This window comes from Ictidomys tridecemlineatus, chromosome 4 (genome assembly GCF_052094955.1).
Source record: "Ictidomys tridecemlineatus isolate mIctTri1 chromosome 4, mIctTri1.hap1, whole genome shotgun sequence".
NCBI classification, from domain to species: domain Eukaryota; kingdom Metazoa; phylum Chordata; class Mammalia; order Rodentia; family Sciuridae; genus Ictidomys; species Ictidomys tridecemlineatus.
The window spans coordinates 55008829-55036691 of NC_135480.1; the positions used below are offsets into that span (position 1 = coordinate 55008829).

Genomic DNA, 27863 nt, shown 5'->3' on the forward strand with positions numbered 1-27863 from the left:
CCCAATGGTCTGTTCCCCAGGGACCCACCTTCTCTAGCCACACTCCACCTGCCTAGAGTTATCATCGAGTTAATCCCTATCAGAGGATTAACACAGTGGTTAGGTTAAGGCTCTCATAACCCAGTCATTTCACCTCTAAACTTTCTTGCATTGTCTCACACATGAGCTTTTGGGGGACACCTCATATCTAAACCATAAAAAGAAATCATTATAATTATATATTTTCAGATGAGGTAACCAAGTTTGAGAAAGACCAAATAATAAAGGGTGGAAAATGGCAGAGTCAGAATCTGCCACCATGCCTTTATGGATCAAAATGTATACTCTTAAGTATTATGCCCAGAATGGTAAATGATGGTGCTTCACATACCAACTCCATTCACTACATGGATGGAGCACCTTTCTACAAGGGAGTCTCAATCTAGACAAGAATTTTGAATAGTCCAGATGATACAAAAATGTGTCAAGATCCATTGTCAAGTTGACCTTGAGGAGAAAGGTGAGAAAGGTAAAAAAGGGTGGCATGTGTGCCATGTACATTGTTATTTACCAAGAAGAATTCATTGGCAACAATCTGAGAAGCAAGGCTCCCGTAGTAAAGACATCATTCAGAAGGTAAGAAGAATACTTCCATATTGTTTCAGATGAGGGGGATAGTTAAGGAATTGCTATATAAGACAAAAATTATTCTATCCAATGAAGTTAAGTGATGAATATTTGAAATTTCTTACTCCAAATTTATATTCATTACATTTATTTATTAATGCTTTCAACAAACATTTATTTAGCACTGGGGTCATTTAAATTGAGCAGTAGGAAAACAAAGATGATCAATGCATACCTTGCTCTCTCTCTCTCTCTTTTTTTAATGAAGTCCTGCTATGGTGCTTGGGCTGGGCTTGAACTCTTGATCCTTCTGCCTCTGTCTCTGTATTATGTATTATACATAATTATAGCTGGAATTATAGGTGTGTGCCATACCCCCATCTCCAGTTCCATCTTACTCTTGAAGAGCTCACAGGATTTACAGATGACTATAGAATCAAGAATGAGAAAGAAGAGTAAAATGAAGTCTCAGTTGTGGTCTCTGAGCGTAACTGCTGTGTTGGGGTGTGTGTGCATAATTCCATCCACCAAAATGAGCAAGTAAGACAAAAATTATGATAAAAAGAATGGATAAGAGTAAAAGTTGAAAGACCCCGAGTGTGTATGTGATGCATTTAATTCTGAAATGAAACTCCATTTTAAAAGCTTGGGATGGGTCTCCTAATGACAAAATAGGAAGCAGAAGCTTCCTTGTTAATTCATGGCTCCAGTAGGATTCCCCTGAGAGGAAACCTACTTCCTGTCCCCTGTGCAAGTTGGGACTCACATCACTGACTGGCCATCTGCTCTCTCAATTGCTACGGAGGACCTGAACTGATAATTCAGTTTTTATTACTTGGAAAAACAACTTTGCTACACCAGAAAGATATTTTAAATAAGATTTATAAATGATGAAGTAATGATGCTTTTGTGCAAGTTTTATTTATTCAGGTGCAACACACATTTTATAGTCATTTTTTGTTTATGCTTTTAAACTAAGTGCTCAATAATATGCTATACTAGAAAATTACTAAATTTTATTATTTTAATGTATATTTTTAGGAGAACTTAACTAGCTAAATTTATAGTCAACAGTTAAATGCTTAGGAAAATGAATAATACTAAATAAAGTTGATTTTTAAGATGTTGAAATGCCTAAAATAATTGAATGAAAATATATAAGATTTTATTTTTTAACATTCTGAGAGTTGATAAATGCTTGAGAACAATTTAATACCCACTGTTTGATGTTTGAAGTATTTGATATAATCACATCTTAAGTTTGTTATTTTAATTTGAAATGTTGGAGGGGAATTGTTCATGAATTGCTTAAACTGTGCTTAAATAATTAGGTCAATTTTCTTTGCTAGATTTATAATGTCTTTTTCTTTATTTTAAAATGTTTACGAGAATCTGATTAAGTATGAAATTCTTATTTTAGAAGTTTAGGAAAAAATTTAACCTGTTAGGTTAATGAGCTAAATGAGAAGCAATGAACAAGTAAAAATGAGTGTTTTGATTTCAAAACAAAATGATTAGGTTTATAATCATTATAACATTTAACATTATATAGCATTGGTTATATATACTGTTCTAAGAATATGACAAACATTAATTAATTTACTCTTCACCACAACTTCCTGAAGTAGGTGTTCCTATTATCCCTGTTTTACAGATGGGAAAAATCAAGGTACAGAGATGTTAAGTGACTGCTTTACCAAGTGTATTAGTTTCTTAGTGCCGCCCTAACAAAATACCACAAACTAGATGGCTTAAAACAACAGAACCTTAATCTTTCAGTTCTGGAGCCTAGACATCTGAAATTCAGGCGTTGGTGGGGCCATGCTCCCTGTGAAGGCTCTAGAGAAGAAAACTTCCTTGCCTTTCCTAGCTTCAAGTAGTTGCCAACAATCCTTAGCTTGCAGCTGTATCTTTCCAATTCCTGCCTCTGCTGTCATGAGATGTTCTCCTTGTGGATCTCTTGTATCTTCAGATGGCCTTCTTATAAAGATATTAGTTATTGGATTTATGATCCACCCACATCCAGTCTGACCTCATCTTAACTAAATATATCTGCAAAGACCTTATTCCCAGATTATGTCCCATTCTGAGGCTCTGGATAGACATGAATTTTCTGGGAGGACACTATTCAACCCAGAATCCACTGTCACCAATATCTAGCATATCTTTAAACTTGGTATCGGTTCTCAATCCTCATTTTGACATAGCTGGCCATTCCTCCTCCTGGAAAAAAATTCTTATTGGTTTTTGGGTATAGAACATCCTCTTGATTTTCTTACTGCATCAGTGACTTTCTTGAAATTTGTTAAATTTCTCTAATGTTGGAATGTACCATTCTTGGTCTTTGGATCTCTTGTATTCTCCATTTATATCTCAACCATCTTTACAACAATAGTTTGACTTTGCTCTGGAAATCCAGATCCCTGTATCTACCTAACTGCTTCTCGATGTTTTGTGTGGATAGAGGCTTCAAACAGCAGGTCCAACTCCACTGTCTCATACAGGTGCTGTACTTGCAGGTTTCCCCAGCTCATTTCCTGTCACCTCCATTCTTCCAGTTGCTCAGGCTCCAAATTTTGAAATAATCATTCACTTCTCTGTTTCATACCTGAAGATCCTGTTGGGTCTCCCTTAAAAACACATCCAGACGGAAACCATGGATCACTTGCTTCTACAGTGGTTCAAGTCTCTATCATTTACATCTGGATTACAACCACAGGTTCCTAATAGATATTTCCACTTTCACAGGCCATTCTCAACCTGGCAGTAGGTGGATCAGTTATAAGCTTAGATTTGTACATCAATCTTGAAAATTCCGTAGTTGTTCCCTCTACGTCTCAGAGAATGAGCCAAAGTACTTACAAAGATCTAACAGGTTCTATGTAACCTGCACTCTACCTACCCATTACTTTTCTGGTCTCATTTACTTCTCTCTTACATTTGCTCTGCGTCCTTCACATTGCTGTCCTCACTGTTCCTTATACAAACTCCTTTAAGGCATCTAAATGGGCTGTTCTTGAGTCTGCATACAGCCTTATGGCTTGCTCCATCTCCTTCAAGTGGTTGCTCAACTGTTTTAATTATCTCATTCCCACCATGACCTCTATTAAAACTAAGCCCCCTTAAACAAAAATCTATGCCACACTTCTGCTATCCCTTATTTGCTCAATTTTATTTTTCATTATTCTTACAATGTAAACAGGCATACTTCAATATCACACAATATACTCATTTGCAATGTTAATTTTCTGCCTCTCCCACTACAATGCAAGTACACTAGGGCAAGGATTTTTGTCTACCCACTTCCAAATTCATCACACCACAGTAGATATTCAACTAATATCTGTTGAATAGATAATTACTCCAAATCAAGTATTTTCTTCTGTGCAGTTATTGTTTTATTTCTTTCTTTTGGTACTAGGGTTTGAACTCAGGGATTCTTTACCACTGAGTTACAATCCCATCCCATTTTGTTTTGAGATAGGGACTCACTAAGTTACTGAGGCTAGACTCCAACTTGTGATTTGACTGCCTCAATCTTCCAAGTCACTGGGATTACAAGCAGGTGACACTGCACCCAGCTATAAAGTGATTGTTTTAAAGGAAGTTTGGATGATTCTTACTTGAACGGATTACAAAAATGTAATCAATGATGCAATGCAAACAGGCATCTTGAAAGCTTTCTGAGATAATCTGGCACATGGTCACCTGCATGGCAGTTCCCAATCACGCAGGAATTCTGAGCCTTTAAAATAAGAGAAGTGTCTTACAAAGATCTTTATGAGAACTTTTTGAGCCCCTGGGCTGCTGCAAATTCCATCTGAAATGATGCCTGGGACCTCAGCTGCCATCGTCTTACCTCTTCCATGTCTATTGCCTGGTATTTGAAGTAAGTGCCAGAAAGAATGTACCATCATTTAGTCCCCCCACAGGATGGAACTTCTTTGGCTTTCAGAGGTAGTGCTCAGCTACTTTCATGCATTAATAGAACCACTATGTCTCGTCCACAGCCCATGCAGATAAGATGAACTAGGTTTAAAAGAGCTGGCTGCAACATTAAGCTAAGAAAGCGGCGAAAAATCATACAACATGGACAGTAGTTTTTAAACTGAGAGCAGAACAGCTCTTCGATCTTAAGGGTCAGCTTCCGCACTGGAAAGAGAGCGTGAGCCCCCATTTTTTTTTTTTAATTTTATAGCGGGGGACATCAGAGGCAGGGATAAGGTTTCAAGGGTGGAGTCTTGCTTCAAGACGTCTTGTGGTCAGCAGATTGATTGTCATCTTGGCAAGTCACACCCATCTCAGGTGCTCTGTGGGATCTTAGGCAGAGCTAGAGGGGGAGGCGCACCTGCATCCTGTGATAAATCCCCAACAGGGAGTTTGCAGTGCCAGGCCTAGTCCCTCTTTTGGCTACTGTGCGCAGTAGTCCACACACACAGCCCTTGGACAGCTGGTGACAACTATGCCTGTAGCTTTGAAATACTGACATGCAGAGTCTAAGGAAATAGGAATCATTTTATAAGTTGTAAGAGAAGAAATTAGGATTCTATCTGACAAGAGTTTATTTAATACCGACTCTTTGCTATAGGTACTGGTTATGATGATAACAGTCTCCATTCTTGAGCAGCTGGATGTGCTGGGGATGACACATGCCCATTCATATAAAGTGATACCAGTGCTATGTTAGGGACAGGCACAGGGTGCTAGGAGAAGACAACTCAAGCAAGAAACATTTAACTCTCATCAGAAGATCTTCAGAATGCTTCCTGAAGACAAAAACTGATCAGATGTTTAAAGATGAGTTGGAGGGCTAGGGATGTAGCTCAGTGGTAGAATGCTTGCCTAACATGCTTGAGGCCCTGGGTTCAACCCCAGCACATGGGGGATGCGGGGGTAGAGGAGCTGGAGCTGGATCTAGCCAGGCAAAGAGGTAGATAGGACAATGTAAGTTAAAAGCAGGAGTAAGGGTGTGATGGGGGAATATAAATCATTATGTGAACCAGTGGCAACTAGGAGTGACCCCAATATACAGTGTAAAGGGGAGATGAAGACATGGTCACAAAGGACCTTGGTCACCAAAGGAACCTCTTTATTTTATTCAGGACAAAGGGCAACTACTGAAAGATTTTTAAGTAGGGGACCAAAATAGTCAGATTTGAATTTCAGGACTAAGACCCTGGAAGCAAGATTGGATTGAAGAGTGCTCAGGAGAGCAAGGAAACCAGAGTCATGTGACCCCATTCACCCTGTCCCTGTGGAAGTGTAGGTGAGTGAAGATGAAAAGAGATACTTGTCTTTAGCACTTGAGAGTTCTACAAGGTTAGTTTCAAATCAGTCCCAGAAGGCTTAAATTCTGCATTTTCTGTAAAGGGCCAAAGAAGCTCTGGGGAAAAAAAAAGTAAAAAAATATAAATGTCAAAGAGATCATGAATATAGAGTCATATAAATTTGCCCTCCAGCCCCCAACCCTAAACTTTAGTGTACAATAAAATGGATGAGATGTGTTCACCTGTGAACTTGATTTCAGGGTAACGCATATTTCTGGCTAAAGAGCAAGACCCCAAGGTCCTCTCGTTTTCATTTCCCTGACTGGAGAGAAGGCATCTACATTGTCTCTCTTCTCAGGTTGCTTCTACCCACTGTTAGGAACTGTGGTGCAGACTGCATCTTGTCTTAATCCTCCTTTGGGCACTGATCTTCCTCCTGCCTGATGACTATTATATGCTAAAAACTTCACAGAGTAGAGGCTCGATCACCATCTGTAGTAAAGATCAGCAGTGAGCCTAAAGCAACTCAATCCAATGATTCAGTGCATACTGACAGACCCTGTTTTTCACTTTTACCATGGGCAGAAACACTATTCCAGACCTCAAGGGGTTCACAGTTAAGACTGATGTACCTAATTAACTCTAAAAGAGAAACAAGAGGTGGGGATTGGTCAATGTGAATCACAAAGTATTATGGGAGTACTTTGTTCTAAGTGGGGGTGTGGTTCATTGACACCTCATTGGGGAAGTGGCACTTAAACTGAACCTTGAGGATAATACAGGATTTATATAGAGAGAAAGCATAGAGGAAAGGTATTCAGGACTAACAAAGAACCAGGAGGAAAGGTACCCACACAGCAAACTGATTTAGGAAACAAAGAGGTACAGCCAACAGTGGAAGTTTTAGAAAAGACAAGACATGGTCAAATCTGGGTTCTCCTTCCAAAGGAGAGTGGCTTAGGGTGAAAGGGAAATGACTGAAGGGCTGCTAAAATTGCTTCTAAGGACCACCTGAGGAAGGGATGGCAGGCACTGGGTGACCTCCTTCTCGTGCACCTGCTGAGATCACGTTCACCTAACTGGTTGGTGATAATTCGGCAGACATGTCATTCTCACTTGGAGTTCACATGAGAAAAGAAGAGTGGCTTTGGAATTTATAACCTACTGTGAATCCATGAGGGATAAAATACCATCCACTGAAGGGTCTTAAGCAAGGGTCTTCAGCCCCCTTCCCAGGTCCTTCATGCTCCCCTTTGCTTTTCCAGGTATAATTTATAGACATGTTTTTCTCAGTTTTGGAGGAGGTCTCAGAATTAGCTTAAACACCAGAAAGTAGCTGAATGAAATAAACATATTTAATAGGCTAAACAATAGTCAAGTAACTATTTCTTAATACTGGGATAATTTTTAAAAATACCAGATATCACTTCATCTATTAATCATCCATATGCATCTCTAACAGAAATTTTTAAAAAATATATAACCATAAGGCATTATTGCCTCTAACAAAATTAATAATGATTCCTGAATACCATCTTGTACTTGTTAGAGTTCACATTTCCCTAGCTGTTTCAAAACTATCTTTAAATAGTAAGTTTGTTTGAATGAGAATCAAATACATAGATGAATGGATAAAGAAAATGTAGCATGTATATACAACGGAATATTACTCAGCCATAAAGAAGAATGAAATTGTGGCATTTGACAGTAAATGGATGGAACTGGAGACTATCATGCTAAATAAGCCAATCCCAAAAAACCAAAGGCTGAACATTATCTCTGATACATGGATGCTAACACACAATGGGGGCGAGGGGGGGGGCGGTGAGAGAATAGAAGCTCATTGGATTGGACAAAGGGGAATGAAAGGAAGGGGCATAGGAATAGGAAAGACAGTAGAATGAATCAGACATAACTTTCTTACATGAATACATAACCAGTATAACTCCACATCATGTAAAGCCGCAAGAATGGGATCCTAATCAGAATGAGTTACACTCCATATATGTATAATATGTTAAAATACACTCTACTGTCAAATATAGTTAAACATTTCATAGGCAGTGCTGTGCTGTGTCAAAGAAAGAAATATACCATGTCCGGTTGTCCTATTCCTTGTGATCTTAAAGTAGACCACTGGGGTCAGATGTTATGTCTCATCCACACATCATCAAGTTCCCATCAACATATCCTTATTTTCATAAGCGTTGGTGATAGTTGCTAACATGTTGAAGGCTTTTATACTGAAGAGCACAGAGCCAAGAGAAGGCCAGAGACCTGTGGTGCAAGTCCTAAAGACACTGTAAACCTCTGGAATAACATGCATCTCTTACCTTTGGATTTGCACAAGACAATATTTTTATTTTACTCTTTAAAGCAGTTGAATTGAGTTTTTAGTTCCCGTGGCTACAATGGATGAGCTTTACATTCTGTGCATGGGACCAACTGTCTATTGAAAGTTAATCCCTTAGGTCATATGTTAATGATATTTGAGAGGTGAGGCCTTTGGGACTGGGTCATAAGGGCTCAGCTCACATGAATGATTCAACAGATCAATAGATGAATGGATTAATGGGTTATTGTTAGGAATGGCTCTGTTACAAAAACAATTCTCTCTAGCTCACTCCATCTGTCTCGCCATGTGATGCCTTGTATAACCTCAGGACTCGGTAGAGTCACCACCAGCAAGAGGGCTCTTCCCAGGTGCGGTGCCTCAACTTTTTGCCTTTGAGATGGGCCCAACCTGAGCACCTACGACCCTACAGGATAGAAACAGTAGGTGGCCAGATGGCAGCTCTTCTGTGTGGAAGGAACTTCAGGGAACAGATTTGGAGTGAAAGCCCTTCAGTCCTGGAGTTGGACAGTCCCCAAGGTGCCTGGTGATTGCCCTGCTGTTATTAGGGGATGTGGTCCTTACCTGTTTGCCAGGACATTATCACCTGGTACCTTAAGGCCAACATGGCATAAAGCAGCAGTACTTACAGGTAAATTTTCTAGATGTTAATTGCTTGCACTTTTTGATTTCTTTTTCATTTGACTATGATTTCTTATTACAGTTTGTTTCCTAAAATTGTGTTTTAAAACTGAAATGCTGTTAAGTCAATAAGTTTTCACTTACTGAACCTTCACTTCTCATGCAGTTTCAAATTAAAAACTATGTATTGTGTGTTTCTTTTCTCTGCTTTTGTGATTGTGGAAGAATTTTCTAGCAAGACAATTTTCTAGCTCTTTCTCTTTCTCTCCCCAGATATAGGACTTTTGACCAGAAGACATGTCAGATTTGTTATTGTTGGTCACGGGGTCCATGCTAGTCAATTGCAAGAGACATCTACAGGCAAAGGTGGATGCAGAAGTTCAGACAATGTCATTAAGACCCATTACCACCATTTCCATTTCTTAAAACTTTCTTTTGTTTTGTCCCATTCTGGGGTTGGGTTCCACAGGGCTGATATCAAGAAAACAGCTAGCAACTACACACTTACATGCTCCAAGAGGATTTATGGCTTCAAGTTCAGTGGAAATGTGAGCTCTTCCATATAGTCCAACAAGATTCATGGGCCTACATTGAATCATGTGCCCAGCCTGAACCAATCCCCAGTGTGCTGAAAATAGACTGAAGCCTGAAAGACACTCTGGATCTCTGTGGGGTTACTTTTCCCCAAACCACATGAACAGAGTGGGGAGGTGCACTGAATCCTCAAGGAAAATGGGATTCTTTTATCAGAAAAAGACAGAAGGAATGTTGCATAAGCAAAAATCAAACATTTTTACTCCAGGGCTTTTCAAGCTAAAATAATTAGGCAAAATCATGTTCTGCTTCAGAGAAATCAAATCTTTGCATCTAAAGTTGAGTCTTATCAAAATGTGACATTTTAAAACACATGTGAGCCAGGTGTGGTGGTGCACACCTGTAACTGAGTGACTCAGGAGGCTGAGGCAGTAGGATCATCAATTTGAGGCCAGCCTCAGCAGCTTAGTGAGATCCTGCCTCAAAATAAAAAATAAAAAGAGCTGGGGATGTACTCAATAGTAAAGCACCCCTAGGTTCAAGCCCCAGACCAAGGATAAACAAATAAACAAACAAACAAAAACCACACTAGTGGAAAAACAACTCTAGAACATGCTATGAAAATATGAAAAATATGAAAAAGAGTATTCTATTAGCTTTTAGTGTTTAAAAAAAACAACAGTTTTCAGTTACTTACTTTTACTGCATATTGTTCACTGCATGCCCTATTGGCTTTAGAAATTATGGTTATATTGAAGCAGATGATTTGGTGGGGAAGATACAGCAGAAACAAAACAACTGAAAGTAAATTAACAAAAACCTTACATCACAAATCATTTGGGAATTTGAGGCCATAATGGACAGTGAATTGGTGCTGGCAAAAGGTATTGTTTTAGTTTCACATTATTAAGTGAGCTGAATGTTAACAGCACAGAAGGGAAACTCTTTTAAAACCAACATAACCATGTGATCCCTCAAATGACTGTAAAACTGGTCAAACCCTGGCTTAACCAGTCTCCTACAACTGTGTCTCCTTGGAAGCCGCTGACCACGGAGATGTGGAGTTGAAAGGTTTGCTGAGTTCTGTAGGTATGTGCAAGGGTTTTCCCAAGGAGAGGGAAGTGGAATAAAAACCAAATTGCAACTGTAACATCTAGAGATTGTGAAATTCATATTGAAGACAAAGTAATGAAGGAAGAGAGCCTCTCCTAAGGGAGGGAAGTCTGCATCTGGACCCAGCTTTGTAGCTACATTGAAGCAGCACTAGGTGGAACAGTACATGAGTTTAAAAGCACTGCAGAGAACCAGAAGGATCTCAGTTTAAATATGTGTCACTCAGCTTTTAGGACAATAGCAAACAACCCTCAAATCTTAGGAGCTTATGCACTAATTTCTTGTGGGTTGGCTACAGTTCTGCCAGACAGGGGAAGGTCTGCTTTCCAGTCTTCTCCTTTCAGGATCAAGCTGAAAAAGCTTCCGTTGTTCAAGGTGTTTGACTCCCATGACAGATGTCAAAGCTCAATGAGGTGAGTGGAAACATGGGATGCTTTAAAACTGTCCCTCCACATTCCATTGGCCAAAGCAAGTTTTATGGTTTAGATATGAAGCGTCCCCCAAAATCCGGAATTTTGGGAAGTGAAATGATTAGATTTTGAGAGCTGTGACCTGATCAGTCCATCCTAGTTTGAATGGATTGACTGGGTAGTTGCTGTGGATGGGGCCTGGCTGAGAGTAGGCCCTGGAAGAGCTCATCTTCCCTGCAACACCTTCCCTTCTCTCTCTCTCTCTCTGTGCTTCCTGGTTGCAATGAATGGATCAGTGTTCCTCCTCCACACCATTCCACTCTGATGTTCTGCCTCGCTGTGGGCCCAGAGCATTGAAGTCAGCCAATCATGGTGTGAACCTCTGAAACTAGGAGCCAAAATAAACTTTTCCTCTGCTAAGTTGTCCTGGTGGGGTATTTTTGTCACAGCAATGAAAAGCTGACTAACACCCAGGGCCAAGTCCAAAGTTACCGTGTGTAAGACCTTGACAAAAGTGTGGGAGAGGCTTATGACAATGAACAAATATTAAAACAGACCTCAATCTGCTAGCTCTATTGTTTATTTACCTAATGATGTTGGGCTAGTTAAGCCCCCTTTGTTCTGGGGAGACAACATCATTTACCTATTTATAGATGAGGCTTGTGCAGCATGTGGCACAGTGCTAACATTATTTTATTATTAATCTGAGGTGTCATAGACAGGCTTGGTGGCTTGTGTGGTAAGCAAGGGTCAACACTGGGGAAACAGCAGGACAGGGATGGGCAAGTTAGATAGGCATGGGGGAGGAGGTGGTGGTCAGGGAGGCAGGTAAGGGTTTATGGTGGTGGGAAGACAAGGGCACCTTAGACCCAATGCTCATAAACACTGGACAATGGCTGAATGAAGGGGTGAATAGTGACAGAGAGCTCAGGCCTTCTCTCAAATAACCCTAGGAAAGCAGCTGGTCTGAGATAGTGGTGACTTTATCTTCTCAACCCCAGTACAGCCCCCAGGTGAGGCAGACTTTGATCCTGGAGACCACACCTGCCAGACCTACCCTTTTGCACCCTCTTTTCCCTGTCTTCAGCCCTCTCCCCATCCACCATCATCTAACTCTCCTATATCCTTAACCCTTTATTAAAATCTTCTATCCACTTGACTGAATCTTGGTTCTCCCTCCAAGTCACAACTCTTTGTAGCCCTTCTAGAGAGAGGCAATTTAATCCCTCACATTCTGTGACCCCCAGTGGGGTTATGGGGCTGTGTCTTTTGCTCCCTTTGTTTCTTCATCTCCTTGCAAAAATCCCCAGTCACCTCTCTACCCCTCCTGCCTGCTACCATTAGTAACACCTTGGCCATTCCTCTCCAGCCCATAAGGACCTTGCTGCTCCCAGTTCTCCTTTCCACCAAGTGCTGCCACTATTCTCTATCAGTAAACCAGGAATGGTAGGTGTCTCATCCGTGGTCTGAATCCTGGGGCATTATGGCTGGGAGAGTCAGCTCTGGGGAAGTTGCAGAGACCCTGCTCTAATTCATCTTGCCTGCTGAAGAATGAGTTATTTGAGAGAATTCTTTGTGCTCTGTAGTAGGGATTTTGCCACTTTATCCAACTATTTCAGTAAATCTAAAAAACAGAAACATGCATGATACGAGGTTGGAGACTCAGTGGGCACAGCTGCCATTTTCAGTGTAGTTGAAGTGGAATCACTGTAGCATGAAATTATAAGTAAAGCACAGTCATCTTATTGAAGCCAGCACCCTCATGGAAGATGCTTTCTTCTTTGGAGCAGGAGGTGTGGGCTAGTTCTTTCCACCAGCAGGAAATGTGGAGCCCAGAGGGGAAGACAAGGTCTGCTTGCGGTAGCTATGTACACACTGCGCAGTTAGCAGGAGCCATCGAAGGCAATGAAGATTTCCTGAAGTCTCAGGCCAGGTCCCTACACCTTAGCCCAGTCCCCTCACGGGGTAAAGGCTGCCTTCTGAACAGACCTGTGATGGAAATGAATGGTCCTGAAGCCTTCTGAAAGGCCAGGGCTTCTACATTCTGTTCTCCTTCCCTGCACCTCTCACCTCCTCAGTTCTACAAAATCATCAAATTGCCTGAAAGTATGAAGTACTTGGGATCCTGAAGCCCAGGAGGACCCTGAGGTCCTGCAATATTTCTCTGTGAACCATCAAGACTCTTTATAAAGCTCCTCCAGAGAGGGAGATCTTACACTGTGAGGCAAAGAATGGGATGCCACCAATAAGGGCTCTTTCCATTCAGCTTTTCAGTGTGTAGAAGGTTTTTGTTTGTTTGGTTGGTTTGGTTTGATTGGTACTGGGGATTGAATCTAGGGGTACTTTACCACTGAGCCACATCCCAGCCCTTCTTAATTTTTATTTTGAGACGGGGTCTCACTAAGTTATTAATGTTCTTGCTAGGTTGCTGAGGCTGGCTTTGAACTCATTATCCTTTTGTCTCAGCTTCTGGAGTTGCTGGGATTGTAGGCATGTGCCACTCCACCCGATTAAGAACTGGATGTCCTCAGTAAATAAGCCAATGGCTGTGGGCAGGAGGGCAAGATGCACTGAGCCCACACATTGGCTGAGGACTGATATAGCTGTCTGGAAGAGTCACTTCACAAATAGGGACATTCCTAGGGCCCACCATGTAGACAGTGGCTCTGAGATCCCAGCATTAGGTAGAGTCTGAGGAGATGATTCAGCCCAAGCATCCAGACTATTAGAATTGTCTCTCTGGAATAACTTCTAATGTTCTATAGCACAGTAGGATAACTATAGTTGGCAACAATTAACTGAATATTTCAAAATAAGTAGTAAAGAGGATTTTGAATATTCCTAACACAAAGCAATGATAAATGTATTAGGTTATATATATATGCCATTAGCCTGATAATTACACATTGTATATAGGTATTGAAATGTCACACTGTAATCCATAAATAAGTAATTACTATGTGATTGATTATGTATATATAGTCTCTCTGGCATCAGGAGGACAGCAAATAGTTGTATTCCTGTGGATCATGGGCCCCCTCTTCCCAAAAGGTGTTTTGTATGTTTTAGAAAGTGGCATAGGACAGAAACATGGTGTGTGACCATGTCTATCAGACCACTGGCGTCTGTGGTGGGGAGAGCATGAAGGGCATCAGAGATATGGGACAGCAGGCTTGTGTAGGAACCAGCAGAGCATGAGGCTCCTGGAGAGGCATGCAGACAGGAGGAGAGGGAGGGTACATCAGAGAAGAAAGGGTGACAAGTGACGCTTCAATCAGGGGCTCTAGGGTGGCAGGAAGGGAGGTCAAGGACGGTAGTGGCATCAGCCCACAGCTCTCCGTGATTTCAGAGACTCCTGGTACTACTTGAAACACATGTTTGGACACTCTAGTCCTCTTTCTCCTTCTTTTCCTCCTCTGAACATACTTTTATGTTAAATAAAATTGATTATTAAAATTTACCTAGAATCCATTAAGTGTTAGGCACTGTGATAAACATGTAACATTCATTTCTTCGTTTAAGTCTCACAATAGCTCTATTAAGTAAGATCTATCATTGTGTGGTAAAAATGTTGAATAATCCAGTTAAAGAAATGTAGAAACTTGCTCAAGGACACACAACTCAGAAATGATAGAGCTAAGATATATGGTCTGACTCTAGAGCCTGTGCTTTTAAAGGCCACATTCTTCTCTAGGGTCCCAAAGGGAAAAGACCCCACCTTTGGCTTTGATTTAGCATTTGGTGGCTCAGGGACTCTGCAGGAGAGGACCCCCATGGAAGCTTCCTTGCTAAACAGGCCACTCTTCTGTCCCCAGCACTGGCCTCTAATTCCTGGCACTAATCTGCTTTAGAAAATCATGAATTCCATGAGGGATCAAAGGCAAAGTTGGGGCTCCTGCCTGCCAATCCATTCCTACTTGCTCCTTTATGTGGTCCAGGCCTCCAGGGAAGCAGTGACCACGAGACACTCTGGGCTCTGCCTTCGGAGAAAGCATACACGTGGGCATCTGTTGGCTATGGAAATTGGGCAATTTTTCACTTAAAATCATCTGAAAACAAACTTCAGTGCCTTCAAAATTATATATTCACAGAACATTTCTAGACTCTGGAATAGGATTAGATGGTAATGATTTAATTGATGGTTAAGTGTGTAGATAAAATGAATGTGCTGAATCCTTTCCGTAATTATCCCTCCAAGGAGCCCTGGCAGCTGTAATTACTGTCTGAGGCCAAAATTACAAACCAGCTGTAGTTTTAAGCAAAATGTGTTGCAGTCCCTGCTGGATCTATAAGGAAAAGTTGGCCACTAGCAGGACAGGGACCCTGGAGGACCTGTCAGAGCAGAGACCTTGAAGAGGTTCATTTCCCAGACATCGGGGAGTAAGTTCTTGCAGAGTTTTTTGCGTCCCCACTCCTCACCGTCTCTGTACACTGCTCTTCTCTCTTTCCCTTGCCTCTGAAATTCTTCTTCCTCCCCTTTGTTTACCAGAAAGATTTCTCAGACCAGTGAGCTCACACTGATCTCTTACGTTGGGGGCCAGGCAGTAGGTTGGATAAGGAGGAGCACTCTTAAACCTCAACTCAGGGATGATGGTGGAGCCAATCATGGCCCCGGAGGAAGTCTGTTGATATCACTATAATTCAGTCTATACCATCTTGGTAGCCAACAGATGAAATTAGATTATGTATTTACTTCTGGTTACAATGAACAGGAGTGCTGTCTCCATTGATCCTATGAGTTCATTCATGACTAAATTATTTGAAGATATCCAGCTCCTCCTGGACAGTTATGAAAAATGCATGTGTTAATTCAGTGCACATCTCAGAATTATGGAGTTCCTCTTATGTGCCAACTGAAGGATTAGATATGTGAAAGATTAGATATACATTGATGAGTACAGCAGATATGGCTCTTGTAACCTTGGACTGTGGTTCTTGGATTATCCTTGATTTGGAACCTGCCAACTGCCCTGTCTATCAGGGTCTGCATCTAGAAATAATGTAGTTGGGTACAAGAGGGTTTCTGATAAAGTGAGCATGCTACAGGAGAAGAAAGCACTTGAGTTGCTGATTTCAGCTGAGCTGGCTGTAGACACCAACCTCGGCTCTAGGGAAGAAGGTCCCTCCCTGCTCTGCAGCCTCTTTCATGCAGTTAGAGTTCTTGAGATGCCTACTATACTCATAGGCTATGTTCCTCTGTGGTTCATTTCTTCTATCCCCTGAAATATGGAATGCCATGCCCTATCTTTGCTGTGTAGAACTTTTACCAGGTAAGAATAGGATAGAACACAATTCCAGGTAATACTTACCATAACTATTATTAAACAATCTATGTTTACTTAGAAATGGGGATGAAAAAAATCAGCATTTCCCCACTTTATCTCTAGAAATATTTATTTTATAAATGAAATCAAGGCCTATAATACTAGACAGGAAGAAGGCAGATGTGACTAACATAAGCATTGACTGCAGGGAGGTCAAAGACCTCTAACTCCACTCTAAAAGAGGAAAGGATTCTCATTTTCAAGGTTTTTTTTCAAGTGAAAGCGTTAGGCAGTGGAATTATGAAGATCTGCAAATGATCAAATCTCAGCTTCCACAGGGAATACACTAGAATTCATCCATTCCCATTCACATTCTCTCTCCCTCTAACCCTTTTATTACTCAACTGTGTTCTCTTGGAAGGAAGACAATATATATTTTTATTGCACCATTTATTTATTCCTCAGCATCTGAACATTGCACAGTACTCAAAGGCCCTAAAAGTTTATTGAATGAACACATCCAAGAACCCATCAGAGCCCAGAGCATCACCTGTAGTGATGTCAATGGCCAGAGGAGGGCAGCAAAGGGTAGCAGAGCTGACAGCTGAAGCCCAGGAAAGGACCATTTGCTCTTTGGGAGAAAGATACTTGGTGTTGAGGTGAGGGTCCTATTACCTATATGAAGAAACTGCTGACAGGAATCCAGTGAATCCCAGTGTCATAAAGGAAGGAGGCCAATTTGAGTGGAAGCTTGAGAAGCCCGTGGATAGTGCTGGGGTAGAGATGTGGGGAGAGAAGCTGAGACCCAAGTTTCCATGTCTAGTGGGCTAGAGTAGTTTTGGCAGCAAAGCCCTGGGTTAAGTACCTCTGGGAGCTCCAAATGTGCCCCTGGGACTCTCTGATCCTGAAAGTTGGGGCTGATACCACCTTTATTCTGGTTTGGGCTTAGGAACAGCTGGAGGAAAGGGCCAAGACCAGCTCAGTGATGTGTGTAGGATATTCTTAGGTTACCAGCTTAAGTCCCACCACAGGTATGGGTGCTGGCAGAATTTTGGGAGCGCTTTAGAAGCCATATTCACTGGAGAGTAGAGTGTTGACGGCATGTGCAGAGGTGTGACAGGCAGCAGTGGGGACCTGCCAGGATCAGGTCCTATCTGGAAAATTTCTCAATGAGAGTTCCTGGTCTGGAAAGCATAAGGAACCAGACTTGATCTGGTATTCTGTGGTGCCTATGCTGGCTTGAACCTTTTGAGATGGGCTTGAAGATGGGTTGATTGTAGGAAGGCAGATGATGGAGTCCTGGGTTGTAGGGAAAAAATTGGCTGGTAGGGGGAAGAGTCAAAGCTGGAAGGCTGGGCAAGTATTCCTAGGGAAGGGGGTAGGGAATGGTGTTTTTCATGGTGTCTCAGGAAAAGGTCCAGAAATAGATCTGTTTGGCCTACATTACTTCAAAAATTGGCAAACTTCTTATAATGACAGATAAATGGAAAGTCTGATGGGGATTCAAGGAAGTTTTTCTTTGCTCCTAATTGAGAGGAACAAGAAGGACATTTTCCTTTGAATGTTTTCATGTCTGAACTAAATGCCTAGAACTGCATCCATGTAGCAGTTGACATGATTATGAATAAAAAGGAAGGATAGCTAACAGCCTGGGAAGAGTTGATGCTCCCACACCGTTGTTAACCATCAAATCTGCAATCTCTCAATTTTCACCCTACCACTAGACAATCTATCTGGCTAATGATATAATTTCTCATTGTTGAGTTTGTATCTCTATATCAGAACTATTCCAACAAATATATCTTATAGCAAGCAATTCAAGAACTTTTCAGATATTCTTTTACAAAAGGAAGACTTTCAGGAAACATCTCTTCAATGGGCTTCTATCGACAATTATGAGTTCTGTCTCTGTATTAATGTTATGATTTGCTTTAGGAACACCACCTGTCTACCTGGATATTCCCTTAGGTAGGTCATTTCTGCTAAACCCCATAATATGCTTTTTATTAAGAGATTTTTTTTAACTGCATGCACAGCTTCCAGGAAGATACAGCACATTAATTTGTGTGCTTCTAAGTGGTCTCCTGTAGTGCTTCGGTATCAGTGATGCCAACACAGCTGCAGACATTGCCCTAGACGTTTTGTTTGTTCCCTTTGCAGGATGTATCAGGATACCTGCGGCCATGTACACCTCATACACCTGGGCTTTCCATCTTATATCTTTGAATCATTAGGCACCCCCTATCCTGAAACTCTATTTTCCACATCCCTCTTAATGTCATTCACAGCAAGTAGCAGCATAGGCTAGCTGTTTTGTTGTGTTGTCTCCCTCTATCTCCTGGTATCAGTTCATAAATCTTGATGAGTTGGCTAATCAATCTCTGAACAACACAATCCTTCATGTCTTTGTAAGATTCTCTGCATTTTTGGCTAGAAATTATTTCTTCTGGTATCTTAAGCCATGGTTCAGAACCTCTTTTTAAATGTCAACCTGGTCTTTTAAGGCAATTACTGATTATCTTTGAAGTACTCCTCAGTTTTCCAGAGTTCCAAAGGGCAGTGGGAAGAACTAATGAAAATTCTACCTGTATTCTCAAGTCCTTCAATTTCCTGTCCCAAAAAAACACTGCCTCTAAAGACACATCCATGTTCTCTCTGAGTGGATTGTCTGTCCATGAGAAGTAATGACTTGACCAATTTCAGCACACTCGGTCACACCTTCTACAACACCAGGAAGGCATCTATCTACCCATTAAACCTTTTTGGTCCATACACAGTCCACATAAAGACATGCCTTACAACGAAGCATCACCAATAGTGATCTTTTTTTAGCTTCCCACTCAAGTAATTGGGGGCCTCTCCTTCATCTGTGCTTCTTTTCCAGAAATACTGGCTTCCTTCCAATTGTATGAATCTCATTTCAATTTGTATTATTTTATTTTGCTCAGTCTAGTTCTTTTCTACTCAGGGGATTGATACCATTTTAAGGTTTCATTTTCAGCACAGTTAAGATTGTGGAAAATGGTAGAACAAATGGAGAGGCCAAATACATCCTTTATTAGTTTGCTTTCGGACACACCCACAGCTACACCTGTTCTGGGGAATCTTCAGGTTGCCAGGAACACAGGCCCAACTGAGGGTGTTCGACACAAGTTTGGATTGTTTGTGGTGATTTATAATGAAAAAATTCATGGAACAATTATAGAAATGAATTCTCACAGAAGTTCCAAAGAAGAAACCATTACAGGAGTGGGTACAGGAATTCTGTTTGGGGTCTAGAATCTCAGCTTCAGAACCTCTCTAGATTTTTTGATCTGGTGTCCACAATTAATAAGTCTTACTTCTTTGTTCATCTGTTTTTCTCTCATCTTTTTATTAGCTGACTTCTTTATCCTCTTTTTGGCAAATATTTCTTATCACTAAAACATAGGATACTTATAACGTGGCTTTCTCATCTCTATCAAGACTTGCCACATTCCATCTTGAAAGTCTTTTGATATTTCAGTTTCTGGTTGTGTTGATTCCTCATGTTCTTGACATTTTCAAGTTTGGTGAAAGACTCTAATTCACTCAACTCACCTTAGGGTATCAGAGCATGTCACTGGCAGCCCACAGATTGGCTGCTGGGAGCATGTGCCCCTCTTGATCCAATCATCTTTGACCAGAGATACACATTTTACAAACCATGATGTTTATGAGGTAGAGTTGTGTATGCATGCAAAGGAGGTTGAGCTGGGGCAAGCTCATATACTAGATAAAGGTTTTATCCCATCAGGAAATTAAGTAAATTGATTGACATTTCTTCTCTCCTGTGCTATGTGCATACCTCCATGTTCTTATTGACTTGTGTAAGTCCAGTTTGTATAGTTTCTTTTATTCTCTCCTAGAACTTTGTTCTCTCTAGTAAGTTGTGTTTTTTTAAGGAACATTTTCCAGATGGCTTCATCCTCTGAATGTCTTGGGGTTTGTCTGATTGAAGCCAAAAGTAAAGGTGATTGTTTGCTTTCTGGGTGGTGAGAGTGTTCACTTGCATCAGAGTTGGGCCTTTTAGAACTTTAGAATAAATGCTCAAAGACTGCCCACAGCTGGACTTCCTGGAAGTGAATGGAGGAGGGGCTGTGAATTGGACCTGGGAGGAATGGACTTAGCAGGAATATGATTCTGTATTAAGAGCTGATACTGAAATCAGATATGGCTGGAATAGAAGTGTGACATTCAAGCATCAGGGGCGGGATGTGGGAGGTGCCTGGTATGACTGGAAGTGGGGCTCTGATCTAACGGGTGCAGTTTCAAAGTGCAGAAGAGAACACAGGGAAGAGGCTGGGTCGTTCCAGATGAAAGCTGAAGGAAGAATCATAAGAGGGGGGCCTGGATGCTTCCAAAAGTCCCAGTAGGACAAAGGTGAGAAAAGAGGACCCTTTTAAGGCTGAACTGGAATGGGAGAGGGTAGAGCCATTTCCAAGACACCATAGTGTGCAGTAAGTTTTCAGAGAAAGTCTGCGTATCAGAAACCCTGGGGAGAGGAGGAAGGTGACTGGCTGGGCCCTAGGTCTGGTAGTTTCCCAACTACCAGGTAGTATAGGAGCACTGCATAAATGTTGGGTCCTCCTCTTGTATTGAGAGCAGTGCAAGGTACTTCCTAACTCTGCCCATGGAGTCACATTCACTTATGTATGTTATGGAGGCAAGATGGCACCACAAGGCTTGTTATGGGAGGGCAGAGAATCTTGTATGCCCTGTAAAAAGGACTGCCCTATGTCTCTAGGTCAAAACCTACATAATAATTATCACTCTTCTGTATTTTCATTCTTTCCTTCTCTGTTGTCCTGTTCTCAATCTATAAAAATGGTCATATATTTTGCTCTGAAAAGGAAAATCCCTCTCCTATAACCCTTCATTTTTTCCAGCTATAAGTAAGTATTCCCCTTTGTGCCAAAAAGCCCCACCCAAAACCAAACAAAAACACTTGAAGGAGTTGTCTACTAACATTAACTCCAATTCCTCACTTCCTAATTCCTCCCTCCTTGTCTCTCTCCAATCCAAATGCTCCAGATACCATTGCCCTACTGAAACTGCTCTTCTTCATGGGAGGCAGACATAAACACTCAGAGCAATCAGCCCAACCAACATGTGCACATGAAACAAGTAGCACTGGGATGGGGCAAGTGCTGAGAGATGATTTAAAAATACCATTAAGTTTAGTTTGAAATTGAACAGATTTTACTGTACTTCCAATTTGCTGTAGCCTGCTCCATGGACCACTGTTGATATCCTGGTTATGTCTCCTTGTGCCTCTCCCCAAAATTTGCTTTCTCTCCCACTCATTCTTAGGAGGTCAGCCTCATATGATAAGGTTCTTTGCTAATGGTGTTCCTTTTTTTTTTTTTTCCTCTCTCGGCCTTGGAAAGGAGAAGCTGTAAGGTGCAGAACCCACCGGTCTGAACTGAGGTCCCTTCTCTTTGAGGAGGGGTGGTGGGTCACAGCTAAGCTGCCCTTTAACACTGATACACAGGCCATGGGGGAAAAAAAACCCAACCTCCCTTAATCCAGAAAAAGCTTCTGTGAGTAAAGTTCTGAGTTTTCTGACATACTTTTCCTTAAAGGCTTAAAATTTAGGCTAATTAGCCTTTCATCAGCAGATTAGAGGCATAGGCATTTTCATTGTAAAAGTCAGCGAATCAACCTGCAATCATTCATGTGGTCTTAGTCCCAGAAAAGAACCTGACTGTCAGCTAAGAAAAGGGTAGTACATAGGTGCACTGTGTGAGTGCTTGTGTGTGCATGCATGTGTGTGTGCAGGGTTTGTGTCTGTGTACAGGAACAATCATTAAAATCTAAGCAACACTGTTGTGGACTCAGTATGTCTTAAAAAAAATCTTTTAGAAGGTATGTGTGAACACTGCATTTTGTCAAATTCCATTGCTCTTAGATCCAACACACTGAAACTGCTAAATCTCTCCTTTCTCCTTGTCAGCCTCCCCAACCCTCAACCCTTACCCCCTGGCCCCTGGCCCTTCTCTACCTTTCAGGAGCTCAGTAAACAGCAGGACCATCCATCTGGTCAACATAGAGGTCTGGCTCTCATCTCAAACTCCTCCCTCTTCCTGCTCTCTCATTCAATTTTAGCTCTTAAAGCTTCACAAGTGCATTCTTCCCCGTCCGTCCGTCCCCTCTACTTCTGCCCTCCTCAGGCTCCAGCATAGCTCATCTCTACCACTGCAGCTGTCTCTGCCTCCAGCCTCAACCCCTCCTGCCCTCCTCCAGATGGTCAGCATGATCCTTTTAAAACACCAAATTGAGCATGCTGCAGCTCCTCTTAAAATCATTCCAAAGCTCCCTCGCAGCCCAGCAGAAAGGCCAAACTCCTTCTCCCTCCCTTTTTGGCCTCATTTCTCTTCCCCAGGTTCCTTGTGTTTCAATCATCTGAACTCTTTGGTGTCCCAGGCACCGGCCCTCCTCTTTCACAACTTTGTGCCTTTGAACACACTATCTTTATTCTTTTCTTTTTCTTCTTTGCTCAGTAGGAGGACTCTTACACCTTTCCAAGAGCCTGATCAAGTGGGACCAGCTGTGTCTCTGGTTACCACTCTCTGCCCATGGAGGGTTGGGAACTCTCATCTGTGGTCCCACACAAATTTCAAAAACACCAATTACATAATTTATGACATCACACTGGAACAATTCACTGTCAGTGTCCCCCAGAAGCCTCCGTGAGGGCAAGTACTTAGTCTCCATCCCTGTGTGCAGAGCATTCAGTGTAGTACCTTGCCCCCAGGGGGAGCCAAGGAGTCCTGTGCAGTGGTCACTTCAGGGTTTTTTGGGTTTTTTTTCATAGCCTGACACACAACTTCAGTGAGAAATGACTCTTTCCTTTGTCTCTATACAAAATTTTTCCTTAATTATAAACACACAGTTCAAAATCTAAAGTTAAATATTCATGGTAAAAATCATTTTGTCATGTTCACGCAAATATGGCAACACAAACTCAAGCATGTAGCATCCAGTACAGAGAAACTAAAACCAAGGGATAATGTTGACTTCCAGCAAATATACTGATGAAAAGCCTAAAATTCTGGTCTTTCAGAGAAAAGACTAGAATGGATGGTTCTAAACATGTGGGCAGTTGATCGTGATTCCATATCTCCCTCTTAATAGTCCCATATTAATCAAAATTACAATGTCCTCTGTGAAACTGAGTATCCTTTACTTCAGTGTTTTTCATACTAAGAATAATGACCCATTATTAGATTCATGACATTAATGATTGTGACCAGTTTTTTTTTTAAAAAGAGATAAAATTTAAAAAACAAACTACATTACACATATGTGCATTGCTTCACAAAACTTTGGTTTCAGTTTTATATGTGTGTGTATTGATATTAAATGTATTTCCTGCTGTGAATCACAGGCATGAATATCTGAGGCACCCTGCTCCATGTATAACCGGGAACTTGTTGAAATTCTGGGCTGAGCTTACATTCTTGACCCCAAAGTTTTTGTGAAGCACTGGTAATTCCAAAAACCAGTGCTAGGTGCTTTCATAAACATCACTTAACCATCATAACAGGTATTTAATACCAGGTACTAATATCCCCATTTATGGAGGAGGAAACTGATCTTCAGAGACATTGGGTAATTCTTTTTTAAATATTTTTTAGCTGTAGATGGACAGAATGCCTTTATATATTTATTTTTATGTGGTGCTGAGGATCAAACTCAGTGCCTCACATGTCCCAGGCAAGCACCCTGCCACTGAGCCACAACCCCAGCACACCCCCCCCACCCCCCGCACTGGGTAATTTGTTCAAGTCAATAGCTTTACGTGACACCTTTTTGTTAGACACTAGTGACAATAGCACAATTTGAGCAGCCCACCAGAAAGTTAAACTGGGTCATGCCTTTCTCTCTGATTAAAGAATTTTTCTGTCCTCAATTTTTGGCTGTTTTGATTACAAGTAGCTCTTGCATTTATTTGTTTTACATATTCAGCTTCCAAATTAAACTTGGCCTCAGGAATAAGTTCAGGAAAAAAACCCAATAAACTGGCCACCACTGTATTAAACAGTTAATTTAAGTCTTTATGTGTTTGCTTTAGTTTGCTAAGTAATAACTTAAATTTATACATAGATGTATATATAAATAGATTTTAAATAATCTAGAATCACATAGGAGTTCTATGACCACACCTAGTTTATGGCCAGACTCAGCAAATTCTCATTATAAAATCCAAATGTAAATCCAGGTCAATTCTACTAAAGGTATCGTCCCCAGTTTCTGCTTCCCTCAGGGCCATCAAATTCTGCTCTCTGAGGCTGGCTGCTGCTCCTACACTTCACTTCTAAACTTATTCTGTCTTCAGCTTCTTCAACCACATGAGGGAAATCTTACATAACGATCTCCTTCCCCACCCCGCTCAATAGCTATTAAGTTAGGATGTCCTACTCAGCAGCACAGAACCTTAAAAACAAAGGCCACCTGTTATATGGGTATGGAGGTGGTGGTAACAATGGAGGGGGTGGTGATGATGGAGGGTGCTCAGTCCTTAACTTCCAAGCCTCCCTTTTTTTTCTAGGATGGGAACAAGTGAAGCCCAAATCTGGCCCAGATCTATTTCTTTAATATTCCAGCTTCTCATTCTGTCTCATGGAGTCTTCAGGTCTCTGCAGCTGATTTTCTAAATCAAGTTATATCAGTCTCTGTCTGCAACTGCTCAAGGACGATTCTCTAATGTTTAGAGACCATCCACCTCTACAACATGGGGATAAGCTCTGTATTTCCACTGTTATTGCTATTATTAATTCTATCCCTACTTTCTGCCGTTGAGGAAGCCCATACACAGCAGGACAGTCTCCTGGGCTCCTATGAATTCAAACACAATCTGTAAAGACAGCAAAGGAAGTTATATCTGTGCTTGGGGGCTTTAGAGAATTATTGCTTGAAACAGTAAGAGGAACATCTTCTGGGCTGAGTAGTCCTCGAAGACTCCCATATGATTCAAAAGTCCTTTTCTTTCCTATTATTCCCTCTCTTGCTTTCAAGCATCTCCTCTGGCAACAGCAACTGGAGCTAAAAGTGATTTCCCTGTAACAAAAAGCAGCTTTCTCAAGGTCTTTGTTATTAACTCTTTCAGCTCCAGACTTCTGCTCCTCCAACATGTCCACTGACATACACTGGGCACACTGTAGCTCCAACATGCTCTCTGATAGATTGGAGGAGCAGAAGGGCTGGTGGTGCCCTAACTCAGTGAGATCAAAGATGGTATCCCTGATTTCCCCTCATTATCCTGAGTGTAGGGTTTCTCTCAGTTATGAGTTCTTTCTCTGCAAGGATCTCTGGATTACTGATTTAATATTTATTACTAGATAAGTCCACATTAGCGATATGTTGGTTTCAGACTTGAAAAACAACTGAAACGTCAGATTATTTGTAAGTAGCAGCCTAAGAACCATTATCCCTACTTCTGGAAGTAAGCATTCTGTAACTTTTAAGAACAAAAAGCTTGAAATGCAATGGAAAGATCAGATTTTGTCACCCTATCTACTTACTTAAGAATACAAAGTTCATGCTGCAGGCTGAAGGTGGAGAGGCAGACCTACCTCCCTGTGGCTATCTCCATGCTTTGGGGCCCTGTGACATAATCTTCCAGTCACAGTCTTGGTCGTCAACTCATTCTTGAATCTCATGTGCCAAAGTGAACTTTGGCAGAACTCCCACTCCATTCACTTCCACCACCAGATTGACACCACCTTCCTGGCTAGGGTCCTCCAAGCTGGATCCCACTTCAATCCTTAAATTAAGGGCTCTACTGCTACCTTCTCTAAAACCACAAGCTTATGCTAATCACTGCCAGGCTCTTGGTTCCTTCATTAAGGCATATGGCTACCACTGGAGGGCCCCACTCACTATTGCAGAACTAAGATGGAAACATCAGATTCTCTGGCTTGAGATCTTGTTTATGGATTCTATGGGCCCCTCGGCAGCCAGGTCAACTCCTGTCTTCCCCTAATGGAGTAGATGTTGCCTGTTCCAACTCAGTCTTATTTCTTGATATGACCCTGACTCCTGGCAACAAGGTGTCTTAGTCTTTTTGGGTTGCTGTAACAAAATACCCAAAAGTAAATAAATAGATTAATACATAGTTTATAAACTGGGTAGTTTATAAACAACAGAAATTTATTGTTCACAGTTCTAGAGGCTAAGATCAGGGTGTCAGTAGATTTGGTGTCTGGTGAGGACTAGCTCCAGTGCCTCAAAGACAGCGTCTCCTTCCTGCATCCATCATGGGCCTCTTTTATAATCCAATTCATGAGGACAGGGGCCTCATGGCCTATTCACCTCCCACCTCTTAATACTACCACGTTAGGGATTAGTTTCACATATGAATTTTAGGGGGAGAGAAACATTTAGACATCAACAATGATAGAATGAAGATGAGGCCCAGTGAAAAGAACAAACAGATGTAGGTTTAAAATCTCCATGCCCCCTTTAGAGACTTCATTAAGCATTAATATCAGGAAGGAAAATCCAGAATGTTTACATTTTTAAATTTGTAGTCAGTCTTATTCCCTTTGGATGACATTTACTTTCTTGATTGGTTTTATGACCTTTCGCTGGCAAACTGTCAATCTGAGCACTTATTATCAATATGTAAAGTACCTAAGCGTATACAATTTAGATCCTTAGTTATGCAGGGAAAATCTGATGTGTTCCATTTCATTCATAACTGCTTCTGTTTCTGATGCTCTGAGCACAACTCACTATAGCATATTATATACCTAAAAGTTGAGATTGCATTATGTAATTGTTGATGATTTGTAAAGTCTCCCTGGCTATTTTAGGAAAAAATAACATGGGAATAAAAGAAAGTTGCTAAAATATTGTTTAAAATATTTCCATTTTCATTTTAAACAAGTGAATTTAAGTCCCTCATGAGAGACACTGATGGGAGAGAGACAGGGAGATGACCAATGTTCACTGCTGAGGATCTATACCTTGCAATCCAAGGGAGCCATCACACATGGAGAGCTTCCCACAGACCCTTCAACCCACCTAGGGCTCAAATTCCTCTTGTAAAGTAACATATAAATACAAAAGAAAAAAATTCCTCCTTAGCTACAAACAGTATTTATATATCACGGAGAGTAGAATGTCTCTCTTTTGGTCATGAAGGTTTCAACACATGAGCTAATGAACCAAACATCAATCATTGGTTTCATTAGGAAAACTTTGCTGAAGGTCTACTACATGCCACACATTTTGTTAGGTACTAGATATATCACAGAAAGGAATACAGAATAGTCAATCTTATGGCAGCTGTGGGATAGGTTCCCTTCACTCTAAGGGTAGGAGTTCATCTGTGTCTCAGATAAGAGGTTTTCTGTTCTAAGCAAGAAATATCATCTAATGTTGCTCACACAACAAAGGGAATTTATGAGTGATATATTCATAAAGGCCAGAGATTATACTACATTCAGGATAGGCTATATCCAGCAGCTCAAAGTGTATGACTAAAATTGTGGATTGTTATTCTCTCTCTATTCAGCCACCCATGGGGTTGACTTCTAAGTCTGGCTCCTCTATAGAAGTCCAGAGAAGCCACAGCTGCTCCTTGAGCATACAGTTCTTTGTTTATGTCCAACAAGAAAGAGACAGCATCTTTGTCCTAGCATTCACACCATCTGTTTTATAATACTCT

At 41.2% G+C, this 27863-nt stretch overlaps 1 protein-coding gene across 2 annotated transcripts in view; it reads right to left on the reverse strand.

Annotated features, from left to right (window-relative positions):
* Positions 1-27863, reverse strand: part of Syt9 (synaptotagmin 9) — a 165125-nt gene that overhangs the window by 8438 nt on the left and 128824 nt on the right. The window contains exon 7 of one of the 2 annotated variants that reach the window (XR_013437772.1): positions 842-1034. The exons of the other annotated variant lie outside the window; for it this stretch is intronic. The gene's annotated coding sequence lies outside the window, so the exon portion shown is untranslated. The remainder of the gene's footprint in view (positions 1-841; positions 1035-27863) is intronic. 2 annotated transcript variants of the gene reach the window in all.